Raw genomic sequence first — 19,955 nt, 5'->3', positions numbered from 1 at the left:
TGGTCCTTAGGAAATATGCTAGCACTTGGTTTGACTCTTTGTCTGAGGAAGTTAAGGGGAAGTTGTGAATCATTTCAAGAGATACTTCTTTGATCCCCAAAACACTCAAAAACTATGGCAAGACATTGTTTCTCATAAGCAAAAAGACTTAGATGACTACTACTTGTACAAGCAAGAGTTTCTACATCTTTGGGCTCTATGGATATGAAATGTTGCCAACCCTGGTGATTGTACAAAATTTCTAAAGAAGGAGAGGTTCATAGCCAGACTCTTTCCTGATCTTAAGGTAAAGGTGGAGGTGGATGCACCTGCCACCTATGATGAAGTTGAAATTAGAGCTTAACTCAAGTGCCTAAGGGAAGAGGTTCCAATAGAAGGTCTTAGACCCAAAAGTAAGTCACAAGCATCGACAGGGAGCTTCCGGACAAGCAAATAAGTCAGAAGAGCGAGAGCCACAACCTAGGAGAGTCTTGCAATGTTGGAATTGCGGAGGGTCTGGACATGGGATGTATAATTGTCCTTGGCCCCATGGGGAGCTAGGGAGACCTAACTTGAACTACCTAGTGATGAATGCAGGTGAAAGAATGGGTCAACAACCAAGGCTTCTACAAAGGCCAAATGGAGCAAGACCACCTCCACAAGGGGTAGAAGGAGTTCCACCTTTGCGAGATCCAAATGTGCATGTGTTAGAGGTGACAAATTCAAATGAAATTTACATGGAAGCAAATGGCATCAAGCATGGCCGTGGAAAAGGTAAAGAGAAAGAAGGAGTCACATCACAGAGTGACCATGGACAAGGCAAGAAGGCAAAGGAGACCAACATGGTATGGCTCCATACAACCTGTTGGAAGACATGAGAGGTAAGGGTCCTGATATCTCATGGCCTCAATTTTTTGCATTATGGCCACAAGTTAGGAGAGATTTAACAAAACCAGTTAGCACTAGGAGAAAGGTAAAAGAGAGTGTGCCTGTTGTAAAAATTTCACATGCTAAAATGAATGAGGACATTACATTTGTGCTAGATTGTTACATTAAAGGGAGGTTGGTTAGAAAAGCGTAGTGGATGGGGGTGCACAAATTTCTATCATGACAGAGGGACTCATGCAAAGACTATGCATGCACATCCATGAGACGTCTTAAATCAAAGTGAAAATGGCAAACAATAGTAAGGCTAGGTGCGTATGCATTTGTAAAAATGTTTTTGTGGAGGCCTTTGGCATTAAGAAGGTGGTGGATTTTTATGTTATGTCGACCAAGGGAAGTGGCTATCCATTTATCCTAGGAAGACCATGGCTAATGAAAATGAGAGCTTTGTAGGATTGGGAAAGTGGAAAGTTGATTTGGAGGAATGACAATCATAAGAAGGTTGTCTTTGACATGAAGGAGCAATGTCAAGAGGAGCTCCATGAAGAATCATCGCAAAGTGAGATGGAGGAAGACTAGACTGATAGCACTTCAAAAGAAGAAGGTAGAAGTAGCGCTACGAAAGAGGAGTCTTACATCAAAGTCACGGGGGTAAGGTTTAAGCCAAGCAACCAAGAGACCTCTTGTCAAGGTTTGGAAGAGGTAGGTCCTCAAGAGAACCAAGGTGAGCAAGATGAAGGAATGTTAGAAGGTATGTTGTCTACAACACTTACAAAGGATGAAAGAGAGCAGTTCAAATGTGTGCTAAGGAAGTTTCATAAGCTTTTTGCTAAAGACTACACCGACGTGCATGATGTAGATGATGTTCAACACAAGATTGAGCTAAAGCTAGAGGCCACACCTAAGGCTCAAAAGCTACAAAGGCTAGGAGTCATCATGGAGTAAGATTTACTCAAGGAGGTAAGAAAGCTTCTAGCAGCAGGTTTCATTTATCCATTGGAGAATTCAAAGTGGGTCTCTCCCATTGTTGTCACTCGCAAGAAGAACGGCAAGTGGAGGGTGTGTGTGGATTACCGTCTACTAAATGAGACAACAAAAAGAGATCAATTTTCCCTCCCATTTTAGGATGCGATACTAAATGAAGTAGCTGGTCACGAGAAGTACACTGTGTGTGATAGCTACTCAGGTTACTTTCAGATAGGAATTGCATTGGAGGATCAATTGAAAACAATCTTCATCACTCCTTGGGGTTTGTATGCTTTTCGAGTCATGCCATTTGGCCTGACAAATGCTCCTGCAACTTTCCAACACTTCATGAACATGGTGTTTCAAGCATTTTTTGGAAATTCCATTAGGGTTTTTATTGATGACTTTTTCATTTATAGTTCAAAATCATTACACCTACAAAGGTAGAAGAAGGTTAGAAAAAACTTTACGACATGGGAGGTCAGCTCAATCCCAACAAATGTCACATGGGTGAGGATGAAGTGATCTTGCTCAGTCACAAGGTTTCCTATAAAGGCATTGAGGTGGATCCTTCAAAGTCAAAGGCTCTTATTGAGTTACCATCACCCAAGAGTCTTAAGAAGGTCATATCATTCATTCAAAAGGTGAAGTATATGTCACGCTTCATTCACTTAGCCTCATAGTTACTTCACCCTTTGCAAAATTTGACACAACAAGTTGAGTTTGTCTGGTCTGATGAACTTGAAGACTACTTTTGTAACATTAAAGGCATTCTGTCAGAATTACCAACACTCATGCATCCTTGTTAGGAGTACACATTCTTTGTTAGCTCTAGTGTTGGGAAGGAAACAATTGGTGCAGTTTTATTACAACAAGATCCCCACAGTACCAGGATGCGATTCATCTACTTTGCTAGTAGGGTCATGAATGCCTTAGAGAGAGGCTACATAGAGGTATAACTCATGATGCTTTCTCTCATGTTTGCGGTGAGAAAGTTTAGATCCTACCTACTACTAAAACCTTTTGTAATTATCACTGCAGAAAATTTGTTCTCTTGAGTGTCATCTCAAATGAATCTTAGTACTAGGATCTCAAAGTGGATTATGGAGTTGCAAGAGTTCCAATACTCTTTCAAGGTAGAAGATAGTGTGTGTGCACAATTGGCAAGGATTCTCACGTATAGGGTACATGAGAAGGAGATTAAGGTGCCTTAAGTAAAGACCCTACCATTGCCACCACCTAAAAGTATCCCTAATGCATTTACCTTGCTCTTTGATGGAGCTTTTTGATAAGCCACATGAAAAGCAGGGAGGGGAGGGCTAGTGTTGCTCAACCCAAGAGGAGAGGTGGTCATGAAAGAGAAGGTCAATCTACTAGGTTCAACTAGCAACAACGAATCAAAATACGACACACTACTTCATGGTTTTAAAATGTGCATTGGCCAAGGTATACAACATCTCATGGTAAAAGGGGATGCACTTCTCATTTTGAAGTGGATTTTAGGCATTTGGGCATGCAAAAATGAAAGAGTAAGAGCCAAATTTCATGCCATCCATAGGCTATTCAATCAATTTGAGGAGGTGCAACTATATCATATTCCTAGGAAACAAAATATAGATGCCAATTTACTTGCACAACTATATCATATTCCTAGGAAACAAAATATAGATGCAAATTTCCCACTGTAGACTATATGACTAGGTGGGTGGAATCACAAAGTGTGGCAAAGGTAAATGAGAGGACAGTGAGAAAATTTGTCTACACTCACATTTGTTGTAGATTTGGCACACCGTTGGAGATTGTTTTTGATAATGGTCCAAGGTTTAGAAAGGGCTTGCTCCCATAAGTATGTGAAGAAATTCACATTCTACATCCTCACAATACACCCTACTATCCCCAATCAAATGATTTGGTAGAAAAAGCTAATGGTGTCATTGTAGGCATCATCAGAAAGATGGTGAAAAACAAGATAAAGTTGTGGGATAAATTCTTGGATGGAGCATTGTGGGCATATCGATCCACGTATAGGGAGGCCACGGAGTCCACATTATTTCACTTGGTCTATGGTCAAGAGGCTTTGTAGCCTATCGAGCTCAACATTCCAACAATGCGGCTTCATAGTAGAGATGCACAAGATGATCAAGAGATATGGGTGGATCGACTTCTTACATTAGTGGAGCTTGAGTGGAAAAGAGAAGCAACATATGACTGCTATAAGAGAAAAGCTACACAAGCGAAGGAGAAGCTTGACAAGAAACTGAAGGACAAAGGCATCAATGAAGGAGATCTTGTGCTAAGGTATGGCAATCAACTCGATAATCATGTTGATGCCAAGTTTGAAACTAGATGGCAGGGGCCATACATAGTCAAGAAGGCTTTCAATTCAAGTTACTATCAGCTTATGGACTTGAATGGCAAAGAGCACTCCAGAAAGGTAAACGGGTATCACCTGAAGCCCTATTTGAGTCGCCTTCTACCAAAGGATCTACCAAAGATCTGTTAAAGGGAAACTATCTCATGTAAGTTTTGTTGCATGAAGCGTGAGTTTAACTCAAGCCGAAATGCCAAGGGGCCAAACAATGAAAATCTTGTCAAGGACTAAGAAGCACTCTCTTTGGAAAAGATGCTTTATGATGGTACATGAATATACCATCATCCTGGGGGAGGGCTAATGATAGCCGTTTTTTGGCTATCCAAATTTCTATAGTGAGCTACTTTACCCTACCAAAATCACCCAAACACTGTGGCTATCCCTACCATTTCATTGTACATAGGCGTGTGTGAGTTAGGGGACTTTTCCCATATCTCTTTAAAATCCTTAGCTAGCTAGTCATTGGGTTAGTTGAGCCAAGAAAAAAGGCCCATTTATGTGTAAATATTTCATTGTATATAGGGCCTAAATAAAAGGATTTCTCATAATTATTTTGGTATTTATTTAAATATTTCTACCTAGGTGTACGTTATTTGCCTATGTATGCTATGTACATTGACTCACCATTACCATGATTACCATTTTGTATACTCTTTATTCCATATAAAAATATTTTCATGCAAGCTTCTCTTATTTTTGGTGTAACTCCACCCCAACACAAATCCAAAAAAACTAGTTTTATTTGTGTATTGTGATTTTTTCCTTTCTACACTTATTCTCTTTTACACTCATAAATGAGAACACCAAAAATATTCATCTTTTTATGGTAGCCTCATAATGGGAGAGATTTACTTTTAAAGTTGACCCCTTTATATTTTTCCACCTATATTATTTTTACTTGAAATCCTCTTGTTGAGAGATAACACACGCATCATTCTTCGCTAGATCATTAGGAATTGCCACACCCATAACCATGTTTAGTGGGTTAGGGCCGAACTGATGAGATACAATATCTAGATGCCACTACAAAAACACCAAAGGCAAGCCCAAAGGGCTAAACAAGCCAAAGGAAGAGGCGGGCATTGCATATGGAAGACCCACAAAAAAGAGAAAAGGGGGAGGAAGACAAGAAGGAGAAGGCAAAGGAGCATGTTTCCCCTAGAAAGAGCTCTAGAAAAACATAAACACATGACAACAAGGAGCAAAAGAAGGAGATAAAAACTAAGTTGAAGAACAAGACACCAGAAAATCCAAAGGTCAAGAAGAAAGAGGAAGAAGAGTCTAAGCAGGAAAAATAGAAAGAAGAAGAGCAAAGCAAAAATCCTGTGCATGTCTATCGCACGTGTCAATGCAAGGAACTTGCCGATACACTGTGTGCGAGCCACAAATGGCTCCAAGCATGCAACTAACCTAAACTAGTAAGCTCAAAGATGGCGATGGTGTGTCACTCACCGCTCTACGCTTGCTATTGTGGAGGATTCCTCGCCGCGAAGAAGAAGGAGCCCCGCTACGCCGCGCTCAACCGCTTCGGCACCGCCATGCCGTCGTTGTAATGCTCGATTGCACTCTCTCTCTCTCTCTCACGCATACACACACACACAAGGAGATGAAGAAGAAGAAGATGGAGATGGAGCAGGAGCACTCTTCAATTGCACAAATGAGAGAATGAGTGAATTTTAGGTTTAGTTGACTTTTATATGAGCTCGCCCCATTCACACTTGGGCACCCATGCTTAGCCAACTAATCCCTTGAATGTTCTAGTTAGAGAGAGTCTCTCATCGGCGATCACTCTTACCCTTTTCCTATTGGACGGACAAACCCGGTACCTGACTCTAACAAATAAATAATACGGTGTCCATCTTAAATGATAGGAATGTGCGTGAGGGTTAACATGCCCCCCTTCCTGATGTAGCCTTCCGGAGGTGGAAGAGCATTTGAGATGAATGTCCTTATCCTTCTTCAGTCACTGCAAAATCAAAACAACATTGGCACAGTAATTGCATTCTCATATACAATTAAAAAGCATATGCAGTTGTAGAAAGACAATTTGATTGGTAATAGAATTTTAAAATATTTATCAGCAATAAACATTAAATTGCAATATAATCAAATGCATAAACAGTTGTAAAGGTAAAAAATGAAACAAGTCTGGGGTTGCTAATTTAACGATCGAAAGGCACTCAAGATTGACTATTAATACCATGGGCAAGCTTCTCAATTTTCTTTGGTCAATTAAGTTGTTTAATCACGAGAGCCAAATATTTCATGTCCGAGGGCTGACTAGAGGCTATACCTAGAAGACCTTGTAGTTAAGCTACGATAAAAGGAATTGCTCATGAAATCATCGCCTGACTTATTTCCTTTTCTTTGACCCCCCAAAATCTTTTCACATTGTTTCCATTTTGATGTGTGTGCTTATTTTGTATGCCTTGGGTTTTTTGCTTTTCAAGGAAAAGCGCTCACACTGGGAACCTCTAGGGATCTAGTACCATAGGTGATACATGTGAGTGAAGTACCAAATCAAGCTGATATTTCTCTTATAGCTTAAGATTTTACATTGTGGCACTTTGATTTTTTGTTTGTTTGTACGTTTTCAACATTTTAATTTTGTAAATGTGGGGGGTCATATAACACTGTTACCCTTCCCAAGCTCATCACATTAGTAAACTCCCTTTATAATACTTAAGCTAAAGGTCAATAGGGACTAAGACCACTAGAAAGCCCTAGTACATTTCACATAATGCTGCTTAAATCAGATTAAGAACCTAAGTAACCATTGATAATTAGGAAGGCATTCCCCATGTTATTAAGAGAAGATCTCTTACGCCTAGCTTGGTCAAGCTAGCTTAGTCGGATTGCTTGATTTTTAAACCTAGACAAGTGATTATGACAAAAAATTACATTGAATTTAATGTTTGATACTAAGCAAATGTGTTGGATATTATGCTACCAATCACAATTAAAGCAGACAAACATGGATGCAAAAAGATAAGGGGCAATTCTAATGGACAAGAAACACCTGTTTGTGTCGATGGTCGCGCTTGATTTGAAGTGTGAATGAGAGAAAGATTCCATTAATGTCCAAATCCTAACAACAGCAACACGTTCCTGTACACACTAGGAAACACAAAGAATACCTCTAGGAGGCACATCAGTGGGAAAAGGTACCAACACTTATTGAACACAATTAAAAAACATAAGGAACCCTAACCTAATTATTTGCACTCCCCCTAGAGAGTCAAGGGAATAGGATATTGTAGAGATTGGGGGAAAACCCTAAGGCTAAACCCCTATCCTCGTCGTCGAGAAAAACAAAGTCATCATCCGTGAGACCATATGTGCCATCCGTATAATCATGTAAATATTGTTCATCATCAGAGGCACCAATCTTTACTAAGAAGGTCATTAGATGCCTATAGTTATCTTGGTCAAAACGATAGGCTTGTGCAATGGGAGATACACTCTCTACTAAGTATGGATCAGTCGTGGTCAAGAGACGTATCGGCCATTCTAACTCCTCGAAATTACTCTCACATGCTAGCGTACCTACCAAATCCCATTCACAGGCAAGCACCGGAAAGACCATGTGAAACATTTGTGAAAAGTAAGGAGGGTACCTCTCACCCAAGGCAGGAGTGGATGACTCTAGCGTACTAGCCATATCTGTACACGCAAATAGATGATGGTTAGAGTGCAAGTATTACAAGGGTCGTGTTCTTGTGCATAATATGTTTTTATGATTTTGTGTTATGGCTCTTGCTCTTTTACTTTTTTATCTTGTTTTTGTGAGTTTAAGGCTTTATATATACATTCCCTAAGATTGGAGATTGAGAGGTCAGGGAGGAAGGTTGAGAGGGAAGCAAGTGAATGATGGATGTTAACGAACTCTCCCCCCTTCCTTGGGTAAATCATACTTTTTGGAATGATGTCGTCACCTTTTGAAACCAATTGTTCCAAGTTGTTATGGGTGAAGGCTTTAACCAATAGTTTTCGACCGCCCTATGCGTTTCATCTAGTTGCAAGGGTGGTAAGGTACTCTCCCATGATTTTATTTGCAACGTTGTTGTAGGTGGTGAACTTACAAGGGTGCAAACTCTTTCTTACTTGTATGGATATGTACAATGATAGGTGGAGGTTGTGTCGAAGCTTCTATTTTCGTATAGGAATTACATGAAGAGCAAGAAGCTTCATTTGACTTCCCTGCTCTTGAGCTAGGTGGAACAAATCGTTCTTTCTTTGGTACCCAAACTAGCTCTGGAGCGGGTGTGTAGCATTCTGTGATTTTCTCCTTTCCACGATCTTCAATTTGTTTTGGAGCGACAGGATTGAGCTCACATGGGCCCGGTGACAAGTAAGAGCACAATTTACGTTTTGGCACCTAGATTTGATCATTTCCTTTATAGTAGCCTTGGGCTTCCAATAGTTTTTTAGGAATCCAACACAACTTTTCTTTACATTTCTTGGGGCGAATGGGACGTCTCTTACCAGGCTCCTGTCTTTTAGCACTAGCTATGGCCACTGTTTTAGGGCTTAACTACTCCCCTGTTCATACTCACGAGCACGACACAGACAACATACTTATCATCCGATGACACGACTAACCCATAGGTGCACGTAGGCAATCTCGTTAGCTTGTTAGGCTGAGACCAATCTACACATACACACTTTTATGATGCATCAATCACTAACCCTGGTAGAATGCAACCCACCCTATCCCTTAACTCTCACAACATAGTTTACACGTCCAATGAACTCAGAATCGCATCAAACTTACTAGGCACCATCCTCTCACTAGGACATACTTACCTATACGTCTAATCTCACCAGATTTGAACCCTAGCTATCTCGAATGCTGTCGCGATAGACCAATAGGTCATAATCCAAAAGTGGGCGAATCTTAAGTTTATCATTATCTATGTGTAGCTAATCTCTTTCTCATTCCATGAAGCACTTGATTATTGAAAACAGACACCGTTTGTGCTACTTACAAGCAAAACAAGCTCGAGGAAGAATCGATCGTGATCAACTCGAAACGGTGAATGCGTGGCGTGGGCACGTAGCTCTCGGAGAGACTATCGCGGTGGTGTGGTCGCGTCGTGAGGGAGAAGCGTGTAGCGAAGAGGATAAGACACACTCACTCTCTCTGTCTCTCTCTCTCTCTCAGACTCGTACGACACAGGATTACTTCAAATGTTATTCAAAAAATGGTTCTAAGGTGACTTTTATACTTTAGTCACCTTAGCTCAAAAAATGTACATGGGGTTCTCTTGCTCATGATTACAAAAGTGGGAATAATTTTGAGTCCTGACTAACTGACTAATATTTACATAATCCAGACGAATGGATCAAACTGATAAGACGTCTTTGACATAAAAGAATGGAATTTGATATGCTTTACAAATGGGCTCATTACAACAGTTGGACCAATGGGGCTCCAACACTCCCCCCCTCCTAGTTCATGTCTACCACGACATGATCGTCTTTGTCTTTATTGTCGTTGTCGCCTTTCTTGAGTGATTTGCTGTAGAAACGCATCATAGCGCATAGAGTCACTTGCCATTAATGGGCCAAAGTTTTTTGACTTATACATGAAGAAGCCCGTGTAAAATGCTTCTTCAAATGTCTGGAGATGGTAGCTTGGCAGAAACATCAACCGCTTGAAATAAGCATACAATACTGGCTCTGTCGGTGGCCCACTTAGATCGTATGACAATTCTGAGATGCTTCTTTCAGTATTCATATACTTTGATGTCCAGCTTTCTGAGAAGGTTGTGAGACAGGCCAAAAATGTGCGAGTTATTTTACATAACATCTTGTAGGATAGGTCAGGAGAGCCTCCGAATTTTGCTATGGCGCCCTGCAGGGTTTTCACCATGTAAGAACCGGATATTCTCTCTCTCTCTCTCTGCTAGCCCTGGATTACTGGATAATTCAGCCATGTCGGATTTCTGCTCTGTAGTGCTTTATGTTGGCTGTAGGTGTATGTTCGGGGAGTTGGGCAAAACGTTCTGTCATTCCTCAGCTCAGGGGGTGCGTTGACTAAGTGGATCAAGTTATGAGGATGGTCCAATAGCCATTGACGCCTCCACTTTGGCTGGCTGTCCGCTATTCTGTTTTGCCGTTCCCTATCTTGTACTTCTCCTTCAAATACTGACACTTGTTCTTCTTTTTTGAGCTGCCGTTGATGTGTTAGAGTCTCATACTTCAGCAGAGCATAAGGTAACATAGGCGCATTCCATTCTTGCCGTAGCTCTGCTGCTGTTCTACCCGATTTGGAAAGCCCTTGTAGCAACTCCTTTTCGAGTTGCATAGCCTTGTACCATATCATTTCTATTTGCTTTTCCATCTGCTCGGCTAGCCTCTGCTCTTCCATCTTCGTGACTGAATCTTCTTCTGTCTCTTGGTCTTTGGAGCCGGTTTGATCAGTCTGCGTATGTGCCTCCTGTTCATCTGAATCTTCGTCGTACTCATCTTGACCCCCATAAACTTCGGCGAGTCCAGCAAAATTCGTTGTTACTGGCTCCATGTGCACTCGTCCCTGTCCTTGGTGCTGCCCTGCACTTTGTAGACTTGCGATTTGTGCGGTCATTGTTCTACTATTGATTTGTAGAGCTTGAAATTCCATGTCTTTTTTAGCGGCCGACTCCTCTAACTGTTTTATCTTGATGTGCAGGTTTTCATTTTCTTCCCTGAGTGATTTGGAAACAATGCTTTCCATTTCACTGTCAGGAGCTGGTCCTTGTTGTTGTTCACTTTGCAAATCTGAAATTTGTCTTTGTAGTTCACCTTCTGCTCTAAGCGCACTTTCAGCAATCATTAAACGCTGTTTTCTTTCTAACTCCAGCTCCCTCTTTAGTGTAGCCACTTCTTCTTCTGGATGGACTACTAGTGTTGTTGGTAGTGACGTTTTTTGCTTTTTAACGCGTTCCATTTCTCTTGCTTGGATATCTGTTACTGATCTTAAATCTTTGACTTCAATTTGTAAGTCATCGATGACGACTTGCAAACTTGTGATGGCCTCTAGCGCATCTTGCTTTTCCTTTTCCAACTGTTGGATGTGTTCGTCTCTTTCACTGACATCTTCAAGGAACACGTTTATTGTATCTTCACATATGGCATTGAAGTCTTCCGATTCCTGTAAATTGTCCTTGAGAAGATTTATTGTGCCTTTGAGCCCCAATATTTCAGTATCTCTGATGCTGATCAGCTTTAGAGTGTCTTCCCTTTGCTCTTGCAGTCTCTGAACTTCCTCATCAGTTTTTTGTAGCTTCATTTTGTTGGACCGGTTCTGATCAGCTAACCATTGACTGTGCAGTCTTGTTCGGTTTAGTATTGTTGCCATTGACTGCAAATCTTCATCTATAGTAGCTTCCAGCTCAATTTCTTGAGAGGAGGAAGCTTTATCTTTAGACTGATCCACCACCTTTTGCTTGCCTTTATCACTTTGTGATATGGTTCCATTGTTTTGGCGTCTATCTGTTCCTTCTTCTTCTTCCTGTTTACTGGGCGGTGTGTGAACTTTGTCATCTCGATGTGAGCTTTCTGAATGCGAAGTAGATTCAGCAGGTGGGCTAGATTGCCTCTCACTTGTATCTGGCCTTGGAGATGGCGGCGGTGTCTCCTGATCACGTGAAGTCGGCCTCATCTGATCTCTCAAAGTTTGGAGATCCTCCTCTTCTAGTAGCAGTTCTGGATCATCCCTCGCATTTCTTTCTTGGATGTATTTCTCGAACCAGTGTAGCTTTTGAGCTGGACTGGTTCGAGAAATACATCCAAGAAAGAAATGCGAGGGATGATCCAGAACTGCTACTAGAAGAGGAGGATCTCCAAACTTTGAGAGATCAGATGAGGCCGACTTCACGTGATCAGGAGACACCGCCGCCATCTCCAAGGCCAGATACAAGTGAGAGGCAATCTAGCCCACCTGCTGAATCTACTTCGCATTCAGAAAGCTCACATCGAGATGACAAAGTTCACACACCGCCCAGTAAACAGGAAGAAGAAGAAGGAACCGCTCAAAAGCTGGGTTGTTTCTATTCTTCGTTCTCAGTGTGAAAGTGCTACTAGACGGTTTCCAAGTGGCGCCTACATCGCCTCGTAGAGATCTTTCTAGAGCAAACCCTTCTAGCATCCTTTCCATATTTGCTATCTTCTGCAACCTGGTGTTGTTTTCCATTTCGGCTTTTCGCTTCTTGAGTCGGACATCTTCCTCTTCAGTTCTTTTTTCTCCAGCCATCTTTTCTTGTGTACTTCTTGTCACTCTTTCCAGCTTACGTCCTCCAATGGTATTAATAGATGCCGGTACCTTCCTTTGTGATCCGTCTTTGCTATTTTCCCTTAATACCAGCCAGTCGTTCTGATGAGGGGCAGGTGGCAACTGATCTGCTGCGCCTATGGCATGGTATATTATTCTGGTTAGGACTTATCCTCCTGCAATGTAATTGGGTCTGTCCTGCCTTAGCTTTGTCATTTCTTCAAACAGATATGACGCGTGATCTATGTAGAACTCACGGGTCATTCCCATAGCCCATGTCAATGTGGTTGAGATGCTCCCGTGCGGTGTAGTGTATCTTGGCGGCCTTTTGCTGTAGCTCAACAAACACTGACTGTAGATCTGTGTCAACTCTCTTACTTCTGGGTTTGCTATGAGTTCGAAAGAAGGTAGTTTGGAATTTTGCAAGTAAACTGTGAGATTTTTCCTTCTTTCTCTCATGTTTGCTCCTTGATCTAACAGTTTCAATGCCTCTTTGATGATATCTTTGGTGATCTGGATCTCCATCACTTCATTATCCATGCCTGCCACTCTGCAAGTTCCATCTTCTTGGATAGTCTCTATTAGATGCTGTACGCTCTTGAAATCTATCCCTACTGGTGGTAGTGACACAAAGTTCCACAAGACGAATTTTTTGAGCCATGACCTTTGCGGTGATCTTTTCAAGTAATTCTCTGCCTCCTTGGGAATCATCACCGTATCCACTAAGTTTCTTTTGTCATCCACATATGAACCTTGATATATCTGAAAGGCCGCTGCTTGTTGCACATCTGCAGGTATCCATGTGGCTGCTGGCTTTAAAGAATTGGGTAGAAGTGCATAGGGTGCTGCACCTTCCGTTGCCAGGTTCTTGCCTTTTCTTTTTCCCTGAGAAGCCTCCATAGATCCTATCATCACAATTATCAGTTAATGCACAAACATAGTACTACTCTCCTAAATTGATTACCACTTAATCATGCATCTAGATGAGCCTTCTTAATCCCAAGATTAGTTAAGATAAAATGTTAGCAGATAGACAAGATCTTCCATTGTGCGACTTTGGCGGATTTAAATTGATGTTGTTGGTGAAGGAGAACAAGGCCAAATGCCTGGAAACTTTGTGTGGTGTATTCTCTCATGGCATGTAAGGTCACTCCATAAGCCAAATCTCAAAATCTGTCCCTTTGCTACTTTTTCTTAGTCTATCGCTATAGACTGTCATTTTTTTGATCTGGGTCCCTTTTTGCAGTTGTGACTCCACCACTTGGTTTCCCATACCTTGCACATGGTCTGATCCCCTTTTTACCTCAAATGAATGTCAAGTGACCCCTTTTTGGATCAACTCCCAATTTTCCAGATTCCCTTCAAAGAGATGTTGGTCTATCTCCTTCATTTTGTGTTGTTTTGGGCTCAAACTTAGTGGGTGGTCATCTTGCATCATGTTGAAGACAGCTGCTAATTCACATTTTTGATAAGATGGTCCAGTATCCCTCTGCTTGGTCTATTGCGATAGACTGGGACTTAGTGCCAGTTTGTCATTTTCTGGCTTTGTGACCATCTGTCTGCCTTCTCCCAGTTGATGCAAGGTTTCTTGACCCCTTACATGTAAATTTTACCTGTCTGCCTTGAGAATTTCTGTTCTGACTCTGAGTTGTCTACATGTCTTTCTCAGCTTGCTATATGAGCCCATCTTGGCACCAAATTTGGTGTACTGCCTTCATTTGATTCCCCAAGTCTAGCTTATAAAAATTTGAAAAGTCTTTCCCCCCAAAAATTGTTGCAGCAAGTCTATCGCGATAGACTGAGCTTTTTGGCCAAAATAGATTTTTCTGGCACTTTGACTTGATATTGGTGGTTAACATTCCTTGTTAGCACCCCTCATGAAGCCAAAGTCAAAGTTTCCCTTATCTAAGTGCAAGTTCAAGTCTATCGCAATAGACTGGGCACTTTGTCATTTTTACCAGTTTTTTGATGTTATTTGACATTCATGGTGTTAATAGTTCCTCCTAGACACACACATCAAGTTTTAATCAATTTAGCAGAATGTACTCCCTGTTTGCAGCACTTAGTTGGTCCTGAAGTCGAAGTAGACCACTTAGGTGATAGTCACGGTTCCTTTTGGTCTTTGTATGATTCCGGCTGTCTTCTACTTCCTTTTGACCTTCCATCCAAGCAGTCGGTTGTTGGTGTTTGAAACACCAAGAACGACCATTTGGACGTCTTTCTGGCCTGTTGCCGGCATTTGCCCTAGTGGAAGAACTTTTTTTTTTTCTGAGTGGACACATTCCATCTCGTAGTTGACCTCCTTTGGATGTTCCTTGTTGAATTTGGTGTAATTTTGTCACTTGGTCGGCCCGTTAGAGTATCGTGACGCTTTGTGCGGTTTTTGTCAGATAGGGACTTTACGCTCCGTTTTGACGAACTTTTTCATAATCTAACCCTTCAGTCGGTTTGTCGAGGTCATTGGCTTGCTGTCTATGAATTTTGGCTCATTTCCGATCACCTTGGTTTTGTCGCCCATTTGCAGGTCCTGCTAAATTAGGGTTTTCTGAGCGGCTTCCTTCACGCTTACCGAGGTCATAGGCTCGATCCCTAAGCTATTAGCATTGTGCCTTTCACTTTTGGTCCCATTTGGTGGCCTCTAGGTCTCCCTAACAACCATTCTACTGTATGTGTGCACAGGTTGTGATTGCGATGCCGGCTAGGTTTTGCGACTAACTGAAGTAAACAACACTTAGAGTCAGTGTTGACGAGCATACCTCTCATATCTGATGTCGATCTGGCAACCGTGCGCGATGGATGAGCTCTTGGAATTCTCAACTGCTGTAGGGAGCTCTCTTTCTCTCACTATGGAAAATGACTCAAATGAGGGATTTCTAGCCTAGTCTCTCTATATGTAATGGAGACTCCGACACCAAATTTTCCCATCTTTTACCTGTGGCCATAACTTTTTGCGAGATGCGGTTTAGGCTCGCAAATTTCCTGATTTGGACTTCGGTTGCTCCAATTTTACCATTTTTGTAGATTTCTCCTTTTGGAGGTCCCTTCATGACGGTGGTCATTTTGCTCTGTCACCTTTGTAGTCCTTATTTTTTCTGTGTCTTCTTTACCTTGGTCTGATCAGGCGTCTCTTCTTTTGTGTTTCCATATGGATTGCGGAATTTTTTCTATAATTTTTGCTAGAAAATGGCTAAAATAAAGTAAATAAATCCCAAAATAACCCGAAAATAGCAATTCTAACTTAGAAAAATACCAATGAGAAGAAAAACACTTTGTAGCTCACTTTTCTCTCGTCTATGTATAATCTCGCTCACTATCGTCAACCTTGGCCTATTTTTTGCTGTTTTTAGACAGTTTTTGGCCAGATTTGACTCTCTTTATAGTCTATACACATCCCTAGGGGCTCATGAATGATGATTTGGTCCCCGATTTTGATTAATTATGAGGGCATATTTTTTTTCCAAAAATCACACAATAAAACGCAAAAAATGGTTGAAAAATTGCTCGCAAACATTGCCCTCTAATATATGACATGATGAGTCCGCATTTGGAATGCCTCCCCCCCTCCTAGTCGGAGTCCTCCCGGACGACAGGGTATCGTCAAGGGTATGTGTTGTGCATGGGTTTGAACTCGTGCTAATGCAGGCCTTGTAATATAGCCCTATATGCATGTACGGTCAATGCATGTAGAAAGAATGTATGCTGTGCAAGAGGAAGGTATAAGCGATTCGCTTATTGGCATTTGTCGTCGAGGTTTCCTATGGTATCTTGAATTGGCTAGCAGATTTTCTTTGCAAGTAGTAGTTGTAACTCCGCCGCCCGTTGTTTGATTATTTTCCACTGGTTTTGAATTGGCGTATGTGGTTCCTTTGAAATCTCTATTGTCGTATCTGGTGGAACATTCTCTCTTGCTGCCTTGATGATTTGTGTCTGATACATCCTTGTAGTTTTCGTTGTTGATTCTGTTTGTTTCCTCGTGCTGTTTGTATGATGTTGCTTGACCTTGACGGTTGTAGATAGCTGCACGATTGTCATCTTTGTCCGCCCTTCTTTTGTTGTTGGCTCGTTTTGAATTGCCACTTTTGGCCTCCATACCAATATAGTCCGTTGCGTATTTGATAGATTGACTATGTTTCTTTGAAGATTTGCTAGCTTTCGGTGTTGTGTCTGTTCTTCAAACTCCTCTTTAATAGGAATTAGGTTGTCGCGCCTTATCCACACTTTGTATTGCCGCTTTTGATGTAATTGTGCCTCGATCAGCTCTGTACGCCATACCCAGACTTGCCTGGTTCCCTGCATGGTTGCTGATTTTTGATAAGACGTTGCTGGACTTGTAAACTTTGTTTGTTGTTGGACAGATTTTTGCGGTTGTATTGACTTTTGTTTCCTCCTTTATATGAATTGGTTATATGATAAGAAGGGTTCTGAAAAGTTTTCCTTTCTGAACAGTGCCTCATTCGTATCCAAATCAATGAATACCCTGTTAGCTTTCATCCATGACACTGCTAAGATACACGGAGTTGCTGACCTACTTGGTGGCAGTACATGGAATTTTGTAGTGTACAGGTGTGCCTGCACTGTGATTGGTATTATAATAGACCACATCGTGGTCACCTCATCACCCGACGCTACTTTCAACCTGTGTGTCTCTGGAATCTTCTTCATTGGTCCAAGTTTCTGAAAGAGCTCAAAGCTGATGACATTCATTTTTTCTCCAGTGTCAAGCAATGCATAGATTTCAACTTGTTTTGTGCCTGCATAAGCTTTTATATAAGGACTACACCATGTATCTTCCAAGTCGTTGATGATGCTATCGTCCTGAGCCCTAAGGTCTGTCATGGTCTTTTCTAATTCGTCGCTTTGTATATCCGCTTCGATTGTTTGGGATGTTGAAAGAGGATATTCGTCAGTCATCATTGGGGTGACCATGTTTATTGTCCTGAGAAACTGCTTTCATTTAGCAATCCGTTCCTTTGCTTCTTGTTGTGCCTGGTCTTGAATTCGTTGTTGTTCTTGTCTATATGTTTTTCCATAATGCAGTTGAAACAACATTTCCGGTGTTAAAGGGAGATGATATTTTTTAAAACGACACCCACTAATCCAGTTCGGCATTTCTTTTCCATCTACTGTCGACAGTTTTACCGCTGGACAATATTTCTTGGATCAAATAAGGTCCCATGCCCCTTTTCTTTATCTTTTTGGCATGCTGTTTAAGGGTGTATACTAAGACATAGTCGCCCGTTTTAAAGTCCTTGTTCTTGACATGTTTGTCAAAAAACTCTTTCTGTTGTCTTTTTTTTGCATAGATGGCCGCTACAGCGTTGAGTCGTAACTCATCTAATTTTTCAAGGTCCTCTAACCGCTCTGAAAGTTCATGCCCCATCCAGTCCAACTGTTTTGCTACCCTTAGTGTGGGGATCGAAAAGTCAATAGGCAATATTGCATTTAACCCATATACCATATTAAATGGTGTAGCATTGAGTGTTGTTTTATATGCAACTCGATAAGCCCACAATGCCTAATAGAGCATCTTATCCCAATCTGTTCTTGTTTCACGAACCAGTTTCGTGAGAACCATGCACAATACTTTGTTGGTCGCTTCCGCTTGGCCATTGGCTTGTGGATGATAGGGTGCAGATTTGCGATGAATTACCATAAACTCATTTAAGAGATGTTGGATAACTTCATTTACAAAGTGTGTCCCTCTATCACTTACCAGCTCGATTGGAAGGCCATAACGTGCAAACACATATTCATATAAGAATTGTGCCGTGGTTCTAGCGTCTGCTTTCGTTGTGGCTTTTGCTTCCACCCATTTGGTCATGTAGTCCGTGGCCACTATGATATATTGTGCTTGTGAACGATACGCTGGTGGAGTGATAGGACCAACAAAGTCCAATCCCCATTTAGCGAATGCTCAAGCACTCATCATTGGTCTTAAAGGCATTTCATCTCTTTTAACTGGTACCTTAGTGCGTTGACATTCATCACACCTTTTCACGAATTCTGCTGCGTCTTGAATCATGGTCGGCCACCAAATCCCTGCAACCATAATGATTTTTACGGTTCTCTCTGTTGAAAAATGACCACCTGCTATGCCTGCATGAGCCTGTTCCAATAATGGACAGTAGTCATTTTCATGAGGAACTAACCTCAGCTGGTCATCAGTTCCTCTTTTATACAATTGGTCACTAATGATGGTATACCTATTCGCTTCGATTTGTAAAGCCTTTTGTCTGGCTTTAGACCAATCTCCTGGCAGCTCCTTATTAGTCAAATAATCCACAATAGCATGACTCCATGAGGGTGCTACTGTCACTTGGTATAATGTGGCATAATCCACAATGGTATTGGATGTGCAAAAGTCGCATTTCTTGATGTAATTGGTTACATCGCCTGCCATTCTTGGCCAATACACTCCAAGTCTTCTTAATTGTGCATACATCATTTGATTTCCTCTATGGAATTCCCTTGTTTGTGTGTGGGCCTCCTCTAGATACGCTTTGTACTCCTCTGGGCCTATACACAATCTTAGAATCCCATCGTTCCATGATGGTACATTCTTCCCGCAAGCATTGTGTAATTTCGTGCTTGTCTAATGTCTTCCACCGTGTGTTTGTCGTCAAGATTTATTCCATATGTCAGCAACGGAATAATTTGCTTTGACCATTTCGGTACCATCTCTATATTAAACAGGTATGCGTCTTGGAGATCATCATCTACTCCGGTAGCTTTTTCGCCATGTAGTAATCGAGAAAGGTGGTCTGCTCTTTGATGAGTTTTTCCTTTCTTAACCACTGCCGTAAAATCAAACTCCAGCAACACAATGAACCATCTTACAATTCGTCCCGTGTTGCAAGGTTTGTTTACTAAGTATAAGAGTGCCTTATGATCCACAAAGAATGTGAATTTGTTCGCGAGTAAGTAATGCCGAAATTTCTTTACGGCATATATCATACCCAATCCTTCTCTTTCAGTGGTAGTATAATTCTTTTCTGCACTGTTGAGTTGTCTACTAGCATAACTGATTGGAAAATCCGTCTTTCCCTCATCTGGTTGTGCTAGTATACAGCCTATTGCAAATGCCGAAGCATCTACATGTACATGGAAGATCTTTGACCAATCTGGTGCTTTTAGAATTGGTGCAGATACCAATGCGTCTTTTAATTTCTGGAATGACTCCTCACATTCATTTGTCCAAATGAAGAGCGTGATTAGACTATACAAGGGTTTTGCTATTATAGCGTACATGTAGATAAAATGTCGATACTATCCACAATGTCCGATAAATGATTGTACCTCTCGTACAGTGTTTGGTCTTGGCAATTCTATGATCACCTTCACCTTGTCTTCATCAGTGGTAATTCCATTAGCCGACACTATGTGGCCTAAGATTTTACCTTGTCGTACCATGAATACGCATTTTTCTGGGTTGAGGCAAATCCTATACGTTCTGCATTTTTTGAATTCCTTTCTCAGATGATCTATATGGTCTTCTCTCAA

Source organism: Adiantum capillus-veneris, chromosome 18, assembly GCF_014529385.1.
Source record: "Adiantum capillus-veneris isolate H3 chromosome 18, ASM1452938v2, whole genome shotgun sequence".
Taxonomy (NCBI): domain Eukaryota; kingdom Viridiplantae; phylum Streptophyta; class Polypodiopsida; order Polypodiales; family Pteridaceae; genus Adiantum; species Adiantum capillus-veneris.
Note: the sequence above shows the minus strand (reverse complement) of the source record.